The sequence below is a fragment of the Euprymna scolopes genome, chromosome 40 (genome assembly GCF_053919585.1).
Source record: "Euprymna scolopes isolate OS-2025 chromosome 40, ASM5391958v1, whole genome shotgun sequence".
Lineage (NCBI taxonomy): Eukaryota > Metazoa > Mollusca > Cephalopoda > Sepiida > Sepiolidae > Euprymna > Euprymna scolopes.
This window is the reverse complement of record NC_136521.1, coordinates 10092004-10104503: the sequence shown is the minus strand read 5'-3', so window position 1 is coordinate 10104503 and position 12500 is coordinate 10092004.

Sequence of the window (12500 nt, the reverse complement as noted above, 5' to 3'; positions counted from 1 at the left end):
CCATTTAAAATCCATGATCCCAAATGTCTGAGGGAGTATCTATACAAATATGATGTTACAGAGTCTTAGCTTTGAACGACAGCTAAGTCTCTCTCTCGGTTCAAAATGTTGAGATCCAGCAACAAGCAAGAGCAAGATAGCCAGCAACAAATTAAACTGCAGACACACAGATACATACATACATACATATATATATATATATATATATATATATATATATATATATATATATATATATATATTAGTGTTGGGATGATTAATTTGAATGGGAATCAGCAATTAGAAAAATCGGAGCTTTTTGGGGTACTGGAATCGATATCTGAATCGGGAAAATTTTAGCCCATTTTCCGATGCCATAACCGATTTCTGCAGTTATCTATTTTATTTTATTTTTTATAAAATATCTTACACTGCTTATATTAATAATAAAATAATAATGCTCGATTACAAAGAACACCTTTTTCGATATAAGAGCTTAATATTTATTTATTTAATTGTACAGAAGTTCAGAAAAAACATTGGTACCGTCGGTTTCAAGCCCAACATAAAGGGGACCAGTTAATAGTAAATCTTAAATAATGTTAGGCTCTCGTCAGCCATCGAGAGCCTAACATTATTTAAGATTTACCATTAACTGGTCCCCTTTATGTTGGGCTTGAAACCGACGGTACCAATGTTTTTCTGAACTTCCGTACAATTAAATAAACAAATAAATAAATATATATATATAGTAGTGTTAGGACGATTAATCGGAATTGGAATCGGGAATCGGAAAAATCAGAACTCTTTGGGGTATCGGAATCTGGAAGGTTTAAGCTTATTTTCTGATGCAAAAATCGATTCCTTTAATTATCCATTTAATTTGATTTTGTTTTTTAACATCTTCAACTGCTTGTAGTAATAATAAAATAATAATGTTTATTGATTTAAGCTAACAGTAAAACTAAAATCCTTAGATCATTCACTCACATATTTTATTGATTTTAAACTTCCAGTAAGACTAAAATCTCTTGATCACGCCCTCACAAGTTTGTTTTTACGTTTGAGAAAATCCACCTTACTGCATGAGTTTTGTTAGTGTTTTTATTAACATAAAAAAAACGTTTATTAGCTTCGCAAAACAAGTGGAGCCGGACGTTACGCGAGAACTAGCAAAAATGGATGCGATTCGACAGGTTCATCTTGAAGTCTCAATAATGATTTTAAAAAAAAGAAAAAGAAAATACTGGTAGAAACCTTGTTGATAAATGGCACGGTAGCATTTGTTCAGTGGGTTTATAGCCGTATTTTGTTTTATCTTTTAAACTATTATTGATATTTCAACACTAAAAGACACACTAAAAAAATTAAGAAGCTAGGTAGGAACTGGCTGATGTAGTTACCATATTTATTATAGGCACAACTACTTTTAAATCCGTATGGATTCATCATCAGAGATGATTACTGAACAATACATACATACATACATACATACGGACAGACAGACATACATACGTACACACACACACATATATAATATTGTTGCAAAATCAAGACAACAAAATATAAAATACGAACATCACATGGTGCAGTTCCTCATGTATTACAATTGTTTCGTAACCATTCGGACAAATTACAACGTTAAACATTATATCATTGAATAATATTCCCAAAATATCTACTCTTCAGACACTAAAATACATCTGCCATATATATATGAATATATTTACAATCACTATTTTTAGGGAATAGGCAGTTTTGACTCATCTTGTTCATCCTCATTTTATTTTATTTCTTTATATTTTTTTCGATTCCCATCGAATTTTGTAAGTATCCCACTTATTTTTAGATTATGTTTTATAACTTTCTATTTTTATATTTATTTAATTAATTAATTATTTAATCTTTTAATTTTTTTAAATTTTTATAATTATTTATTTCTCTCTGATTTATTTATTTATTGATTTGCTCCCCCCCCCCTAACTACACCTTTCAAATTTTAGTCACTATGTTCAGCTATTCAGTTTGTCTTTGTTTCGTATAAATTTTTGATTACATGTTACGATATATTTGTTCTTCGTTTTCCTTTTACCTGTTATTTTTTAGGAAAACTATAAATTGAAAGGTCTATTTAAATTAAATAGAAGGCAATACAACGGATGTGTATAGCCACCATCATGCACCATCATGCAACACGAGACCACCAGCCGACCCCTCATCCATAGAAATGTGGCCTCGCAGATGCTTTTTTTTTTACATAGGCATCACCACCTATCAAGGCCAAGAGGCCACTCAAGGATAAGAGTTAAAGAGTGTACAGTAGACATTGTTCAATATAGTAATCATTAGTAATGAAAATTTGGTAAATTTGATAACTTATATAGAACGGCTCATCAAGAACTTATTTACGTTAGACTTGAACACAACCATATTGTAGTCAGCCGGAAAGCAGGAAAACGGAAGACAATTCCACAGGAGTGCAATTCTAAGAAAGAAGCTTTGTTCACGGAATCTACGTTTAGGTTTAGGCACAGATAAAGAGTGGGGAATTATTGATAGTGTGTACAGCTAGACGAGTTGTTTCTTGTGAAAGTTTGGCGGGGGGGGCATAGATTGAAGCTCAGTTGAACACCTTCCATGAAAATAACGATACATCAGAGACAAACTCGCAACATCTCTTCTGTGAGATAGAGGTTGCAAGGAAGAGAAAAGGACATCTCCTACGAGGCTACGAAGTCTATTTTAAACTCTATCAAGGCAGAACAAGTCCTTTCTAGCAGCTCCTGCCCAGATGTGGCAACAATATTCCATCCTTGGACGTACCTGGCTCTTATATAGATAGAGAATAGCATCAGCAGTGAGATATTTACCGAATCGATAGAAAGATCCCACCATTCTTCCAGCGGCCTTGGCAACAGATTTGATGCACGTGTTCCATTTAAGATCAGGAGTAAAGGTCAAGCCCAGAAGCTTGTCAAAACTTGAGGCCTCCTGAAGACGAGAGCCATTCATTTCAATTGATGCCAGATGTGGATCAGAATGTTGATGATGTAAAGAGAGAAGCTTGGTTTTAGATGCATTAAAAGTAACCAGCCACTCCTTTCCCCATTATACTACGTGCTCAAGATCAGAGGAGAGAGAATTGGAGAGAACTTGGTCGTTTACTGTCTTAGATGTGCTACCATAAATGGTAGTGTCGTCAGCATAAATATCTACAAATGATGTAAGGATGTGATTTGGAAGATCATTAATGTAGATCAGGAAAAGAGTTGGGTCCAGAGATGAGTGCAGGGTCCTTTTCCATTCGCGACATAGCACTAGAAACATCCCGATATTATACAACTGATGATAGAGCAACCGCTCTAAGCGCTACCAAAGATTTAGGTCTCCTGTACTGTCAGTCGGAAACAGCAGCCAGCAGCTGTCAAACCTGTTAGACAGGAGTGATCCAGTCTAACTCTTACACTGAATGATAAGGAAATAGTTAAAATAAAAAAAAACAAAACAAAAATATGTTAATATTAAGATAAGATTAAAATGATAGATTTATTTTTTAATTAATTACATAACCAGTATGATGCGAAGATAAATATTAACTAAAATCATTTAAATAAACGTGGATGTAGTTTGCTTGAAGCATTGTATAGTATATAGTTAAATAGAATGTGTAGAAGGCGGTAACGGAAAGACACAAGCTGAAGCAAGTGAGAAAGCGTTATTAATACAACTTACAAATACATGTGTACATATTCATGTATTTCTTATACACATTATATGTATATTTGCACAATGGTCACATGTGAAAGTCGGTCTGGTGGTATATCCGTGTTATATAATATTTCGAGAAAGATCTCTTCGCCAGATATTTATTTGAATTTGGTTCAAACGTGCTGTTGTAAACATAACAGTATCGCGGCAAACAATTGCCCGGAACTTGTAGATAGCATTTTAATTTAATATGGTTAGGGTTTTTTTTTAATAATAGTTTATCTTTGGTTCAAACGTGCTGTTGTAAACAGTAACAGTCTCGCGGTAAACAATTGTCCGGAACTTGTAGATAGCATTTTAATTTACTATGATAAGTTTTTTTCTTTATTTTTATTTCTAATTTATTTATTTTTAAAAAGATAATAATTTATATTTTATATTGAGGAGATTTAATTAATTAATTTATTTATTGTTTGTGTTTCTGCGTTCTGGTTGGGAGGGGGTGGGACATAGACTTTGAATAAATCGGTTGGTAAAGGGAGACTACTTGATGAGCTGATCTAAGGGGGATAATATATATATATATATATATATATATATATATATATATATATATATATATATCCCTTTTGAAATTCCTAACCCCGGTCTACCAGCACATGGGATTTCCATAATATATCTATATCTATCTATCTATCTATCTATATATATATATATATATATATATATATATATATATATATATGTATATATATATATATATATATATATATATATATATATATAAGCCTATTTCTAATTAACAACATTAGTTAATGCCTTATTTTTCATCCTTATATAAATAAATTCTCTTTTGTCATTAAAAACTTTTTAGAAATCGGATTATGTAGATGCTTAATCTGTTAATATTTAATTCTTTCCGGGAATTTAAACTGCATTGTTTATTTTTGCATTCAAAGCTTCTTTAGACTATATATTGGGTTTTTAGATATGTATGGCAAGGTTTCCTTCCTCTTATCTATTTGTATTTCTGGTACCTAAGCTACTTAAGCTTTTATGCATTTTTATTCTCATAGCATTTATATGCTAGTTGACATGTCGCAGAATGGATCTTGTAATCCTAAACTTACTTATTAATAGTTTTTCTTTTTATTTATTTTATATAATTTATTTATTTTATTTTCATATATTAGTAAATTTTACATTTTTTTTTATTGGGGAAGTGGTATTATCCACTGGAGAGCCATGTCTTTAACAGCTGTCCTGTTTTTTAAATCTCCGAAACAGCTACATGGTAAGCAGCTGATGATCCCCGTTTTCTATTTACAAAATTTTAGTTAAGGTTTTCTCTTTTTATCCTTATGTAGCTAAATTCTGTTTTAAAATTGAAGACTTTTGCGAAATCGGCTTATACAAGTGCTAAGTCTGTTTCTATTTAACAATTTTAGTTAAGGCCTTTTTTTTCATCTTTCTATAAATTAATTCTCTTTTGTCATTAAAAAAATTTTAGAAGTCGAATTATATAGGTGCTAAGTCTGTAATAGGTTAAAGTTAATATTTTTTTCCTTCCGGGAATTTAAACTGCATTCTTTATTTTTATTTTTGCATTTTTATTCAATTATTATATATATATATATATATATATATATATATATATATATATATATATATATATATATATATAAAGCCCACTTTATAATTGGATGAGGCTAGACATATATAAAGCAAACCAGAGTGTGTATTTGTATTATCCTCGAGGATGTTTCTTTTAATTCGACTAACTTCTTCCCTTAATGAAACAACCGACATTTATTTACAGACATTTATTTACAGGTACTTTCGTGTCGCTCTAAGCCACTGTGCGTAACACATTTATCTCTATCCTTCTCTGACGTCATCCTCGGCCTGCGCACACGTTCTTTTTTAGTTTAGGTGGCGGACACTGTTGATTACATTGTTTTGGAAAATGAGTTAAAACTAATAAACTATACAATATACTGTCAGAAATCCACTAAATATGTCAGCCTATGTCATGGTCACATATATTCGGTGGGTTTCTTACACTGTTATGTATAGTTTTAGTTTTTTTTTTTTTACTTATTTTCCCCAAACTTAACATATTCAACATTTGTCTTTTTCAAATACATTGATAAACATGGTGTGCTTTTCCGAGCTGATAAAACCTTTTACATTAAATAAAAACAAACAAATTATCCAGTTATGTAGAAATGTAACTTACCTTACCTTTGCTTACATTTATTTGTTTTTGGACAACTTTTCGAATCTGTGTATAGTCCCCACCCCTCACCCAAATATTAATTAAAAAGTAAGATTTTTGATGGCAAAAAAAAAACACACACACACAAACAAAATCGATTAACCATTCCAACATTTTAGCAACGTTCGGCTTAATCTATTGACTGCTGGTCGAGCTCAAGCCATGATTGTATTTCTGGATCCTAGTCATATTCTGCAAGAGTACCGTTTTTTTTCCATTTTTGTATTTTCTTTTACACTTTTGGAGTGAATTACTGTACTAACAATATAAGAAACATGTATTTTCTCTTATTATTAGAATTTTCCAAATTGAGCCACAGCAACGCGTGACAGGGTACAGCTAGTATATATATATATATATTTATATATATATATATACATACATACATATAGTAAGTTATAAAATGTATATGGCGATTAAGCTACACTGAATATTCCGCGTTTCATCCATTTTAGGATTCTTCAGGCTTATGCGCATAAGCCTGAAGAATCCTAAAGTGGATGAAACGCGGAATATTCAGTGTAGCTTAATCGCCATATACATTTTATAACTTACTAACTAGCTCTACCTACGTATTGAGCACTTTTAAAGTAAATACTTAAAGCTTACGCATAAATCTATACTTTCGTATATTAATTTTATGTGAGTAAATTAAGTAGTTACACACACACACACACACACACACACACACACACACACACACACACACACACACATATATATATATTCTTCAGAATAAAATTATCTAACAATCAACTGTTATGGAAACCTGTGATTATAAGTCTTACAAAATATTATTGGCAGTAATATTCTATAAGTACTATCCAATCTAACTAAAAATTGCTCAATATACAAGATAGAGCAACTACTGTCATAAATTTTTAAATTATTGAATAACTAAAATTTTATATATACATATATATATATATATATATATATATATATATATATATATATATATATATATATATATATATATATATAGGTTAAGTTACTTGTCCATTGTATCCGATGATGACGTTTGCGTTTTGCATCTTATCAATGAATGCGGAGGTGGCTCTGCATCCCCAGCCTAGAGACACAAAGTCTTGAACAGTGGGGCCATCGGAAGTCAGTTGTTGTGATTGCTGCTGAGACTGCTCTGCGGTGTCTCTCTGGCAGTAGTGAGTTTCTGGCATCGAGCCTCTTCAAAATTGGCAGCAGCACTATGAACATAGCATCGCCATTTTAGTCTGACTATGTGTTTCGGTTTGATTTTAGTTTGTCCAGGTGTTTCGGTTTGATGTAGCACCAGTGGAGATTGGCATTGGCCGTGTCTTTCTACCGCAGTTTCTTTCGTTTGCCAGCCTACATCAAGCGTCTTGGTATCCCACACTCTTCCATTCGAATAACGTGTCCAATCCATCGAAGTTGGGCCTTGCTGATAGTGGCCTCTCTGCTGGTGGACTTTGCATGGCCAAGGACTTCCAGATTGTAGACCTTCAGTTTGTAGATAGGAAGATGTCGTGTTCGTTGAGCACTCGATTGCGGAGTCTGGCCAGTGCTTCTTTCAGAACAATAAAATAAAATTGTGTTATATATATATATATATATATATATATATATATATATATATATATATATATATATATATATATATAACACAATTTTATTGTTCTGATGGAAGCACTGACCAGACTCCGCAATCGAGTGCTCAACGAACGATTTTACCAAGCAAGCTGGATCTAAAAAGACATTCATATCCTTTTTCTGCAAATCCTCCTGCTACAGGACTTCTGATAAATTTATTATTCTGACTTTGACTTTTCATGTCTCACTGACTTTAGCAAATAAGGTGCATAACTTTATAAGTATTTGCTAATATTTTCTCTCCTCTGATGAGATGGTAGACATCGAAACCCTATAGGTTAAGGAGATTAATTTTCTAAAGCATTCGTCTTGCTTAGAATAATAAAAATTCTTTGATATGAAACTCAACCACTTCATTTCATTTCAATGAGAGTTTTTTTAAATTGATTGAATTACAATTTAATATATATATATATATATATTATATATATAAATAATATATATATATATATATATATATTTATATCTATATATATATATATAGATATATATATATATATATTTGCAAAAACATACACTTTAACAAAACACACACACACACACACACACACATATATATATATATACACATCTCTCCCTTTCTCTCTCTCTCTCTCTCTATATATATATATATATATATATGTGTGTGTGTGTGTGTGTGTGTGTGACTAGTTTAGCCTCCAACCTGAGCCAGATCTTTAAAAAAGAAAAGATTGGTTCACATAAAGAATAGAAAATATTCATAAGGGACAGAAAATATATGTAGAAACTTACATTTTAACAAGACTCACACACACACACACACACACACACACACACACACACACACACACACACACACACACACACACATATATATATATATATATATATATATATATATATACGTTTTATTTTTTGTTACCGTATCTTTCTGTTAAGTTACGTTATTGTTTCGGCTGCAAATATATATAACCCCCCGACCTCATTCACTCTTCCACTCTTTCATCCCAAAATAGCGAATATTTCTGTAAAGGCCTGAGGACGCTACACACGGCAAAAAGAAAAAAAAAACGGCTGTGCAGCCGAAACAATAATGTAACTTAACAGAAAGATACGGTAATAAAAAATAAAACGCATATTTGCTCTACAACAGTATTGAGCACATTCTCCAGTTTTTATTAATTACCATCTCCACTAAATATATATATATATATATATATATAGTTCATCAGCATGGAAGAATCGAACTTCCAACCATCTAGTTGATAGTCAGCAATCCTACTCTTTAACCCATGGGAATGACGCACACAAATGATATAGACTCCCGTATTACTCTTATGTCTTCCGGTAGTTTAGTTCAGTCGTAGGTAACACAGGTAAATTCTGCCACGACAGGATGGTATTTTTTTCGGGGATTACATATAATATTTTTATAATACCTTCTTATAAAAAAATCAATATGAATAAATATCAACCTATTAGAAATGAGGAATGGAAATAACGAAATGGATTTGGGTCATTCCTTAAACGATTCCTGCTGATCGTCACAGACTCTCAGAATAGTTTAAGTCATGAAGAATTCTTTTGTATTTCAGTGGCAGAGCAGATCCGATGTGGGCAGGGGTAGTTCTAAAATTGTGTTTCGGGATGTGGGTGGCTGGGGATGGAAACAGATTCGAATATATACTATTTTTCTTTAATTTTTCTGAAGTTTTTAGATGAGGATTGATATTTGGGATTATTTGGATTACAGTTCTCATCTTGAATTTCTTTTTTTTTTCATATTGGAATTATTGGAAATCACTACATTTCATCCATTCAGAACCACAGCCGACTCAGAAAACAATTTCTGGATTTTGTTTTAAATGATTGATAATTTGTATCATTTGAATTTTTAATTTATTTTTTACTGTTATTTTCACCCCAAACAAAGCACAGTGTCCCTTTGATGTAAAATGTTACTATTTGGCACTAAATTTACAGGGATACTATGTGGGGAGTTGTGCAGTGAAACGTCTGTTCATATTACATTTGAACTTCAGCGTGAAAACAAGGGCACGGGAGAGAATGCCAAAGTCTAGCAGTTCAAAGGAACGAAGCTATTTGAGTGGAAGGATTTCCGGCATCCAAGGATCTCCAAACTATTGTCCTCATCTTGAGTGTTATTCCCATATTTGAGCTGTTAAAAATTACCACATTTCACCCACTCATAACAAAAGCCGACTTAGGTAGTAGCAAATCTTTCCCCTTTGTCAGAAAATAAATTTTTGAACTAAAGAACCAATACAGAGAAAAGCGAAAGTCACGAAGCTGTGAAAATAAACCCATGGTCAAATTTCTATTAGTAATTAAAAAGAAATCAGGAATAAAATGTTAGAGCGAACCTAACAATAACCCTAGCCCTAACCTTAACCCTAACCCCTAATCCTAACCTTATCCCTAAACCTTACCCTAACTCTAACCCTTACTCTAACCATAACTCTATCCCTAATCATAGTCCTAACCATAACGCTAAACATAACCATAACTCTAACCATAATCATAACTCTATCACTAACCCTAACCTTAAACATAACCATAATCCTAACCATAACCCTATCACTAAGCATAACTCTAACCATAACCATAATCCTAACTCAAAACCTTTTTCTTTTCTTTTTACTGTTTCTTAGGTAAATTATAAATGAATTTATTTTAATAAAATTACTAAATCACAAAGGATTAATATTTTTTTTATTACTTGAATTCTATTTATTTTGTAACTTCTTTCCCATTTTTTTGTTATACATCCATTAAATCTATTAATGGACGTACTTAAATAAAGAAATAATCAAACACCTGATATGGATTTGTCTTAAAATTAATTAACATTTATTTGAAACTAGCCTGGGTGCCCGGCGTTGCCCTGGTGTTTGTGTGTATGTGTTGAGCAAAAAAAAAAAAAAATTGTAGTAGGCAGGCTCGAACCCGTGATGCGAACGCGGAAAAGAAAGTGAAGGTGTGTGCAAGGGTCTTGGTTGAGAAAAACAAAAATAAGGAAAACTGCAAGCGCAAAAAAAGAAAGTGCCAGTAGGCAGGCAAGTTTGATCCTGTACCTCGAAGGAGGAAAAGAAAGTGAAAAAAAAAACGTGACACGTTAGCTGTTGCGCCCATCGCCAAACCGAAAGTGACGTATGTTTAAATTAAGGCTAGTCAATCGAAAAGAGGCAATGACTTTTGAAAATATCGGCGAAAAAAATAGACCCTGACTATAGAAAAGTGCCCAGTTGAGAGTGAAGGTGTTAATGTTTTTAGCCAATTTTTTCGATATTTGTCGTCCGAGGGATCGATATTACAAAATGATACACATCTCGAGAAAATCTGCTGACTCTGTCGAAAGTTTTCCGAGACATACATACACACATACATACATTTAAACAGACAGGTAAGATTTATATTATAGATTAAATTTCATTGAATAAAATAGACATTTTCTGTCTATTTTGCAGCGCTTAAAAAGTATCCGACAGTGAAGGAAAAACATATGCATAGGTTTGACTACCACGACATTCTCGAGAAGGTTAACTATGCATCTAAGAAAACAACGCTACAGCTAAACACCTGACTGATCAACATTCCTGTCTCTTTGCTTCAATTTAGAAAGCTTTTAGTAAACAACACGCCTATTCTCGAACACACTACTAATAACTGTAAATTATAATATTAAAAGTAATATTAATCAAAACTAAATAAGCAAATAGCAATAAAATAAATTTTAATAATCGTAATGACATCATAAAGTGCCTGTAAAGTTACTGAAGAAACTTAACGTATAATATTAACCAATGAAATAACAATACATATACACATACATAAAATAAACGTTCCTATAAACTCTCCAGAACCAGTTTGGTTAATTATCGCTGATGGTGAATACAGATGGATTTGAAAGCCTTCAAACTTATATTCTGATTGAAATAAACCAAGTGAGAAATTTACCCTAGATTGCAATAAAAAGAATAATATGTGCAATGCAAGTTTAAAACTAAGCATTGGAGATTAAAAAAAAGAAAGACAAAAGTGAAAATAGTGAATTAAAAATATAGAAGAACTTCAATAAAATTATTCATCGATAAAAAATCGAGTTTGTTTTCTAATACATTTTCACCACAAACAAGACACATTGCCATTCTGATGTTTGTTAGCTTTCTCGGTTGGCGTGCAAACAACCCCATGATTGTTGGATAGTAGGGGAATTTTTGATTGCCCATTATTTACTACACTATTGTAGATTTTCCAGAAATCACGAGTTCCTAATTTCTGCGTTTCAATGCGTTTCCTGGTGGTTTCGGTTTTTACTCTCTTAGCCGTGGCTACTTCTGTCTTACAATTACTTCCAGCTTCTATACAATTTTGTCTATGTGTATGGACTTATGCCGGATAAATCTGCAGTATGCATGTTGCCTCTGAGCAATGGCAGCTACGCAAGTAGAAGTAAACCATTGAGGAAACTTCCGTGTGGGAACATGTGCTTCAATTGCTGTTTTGAACCATTCATTGGTCTCATTTGCGCACTGATGTTATCTCTAATTGCATCTCATCAGTCTTATTGTAGTATCTTGTCGTTTTGAGCAATGGCTCTTCAACTTGGGGTCGAGAGTTTAGAGTGGTGTTTATAATTACCACAGCGTGATTAGCATTCCCGAGTTGGAAATGGGCATTTGATACACAATCCTCTGGAACTGTTGTCAGAAATAGATCTAGAAATGAGGCTTGCTGGTCCTGACGATCTGGGAGATGGGTCGGGAATGTTACTGTCTGTGTCAAGGAATAGGATAAAAAAAGGTTATGGATGATGCTACCAGGTGTATCAGTGTAGTTCAAGAAGCCAAAACAATTACTTTGGTATGAGTTAAAGTCACCAAATACATGTATTAGGGCGCTAGTATCAAGAGAGTGTGAGAGA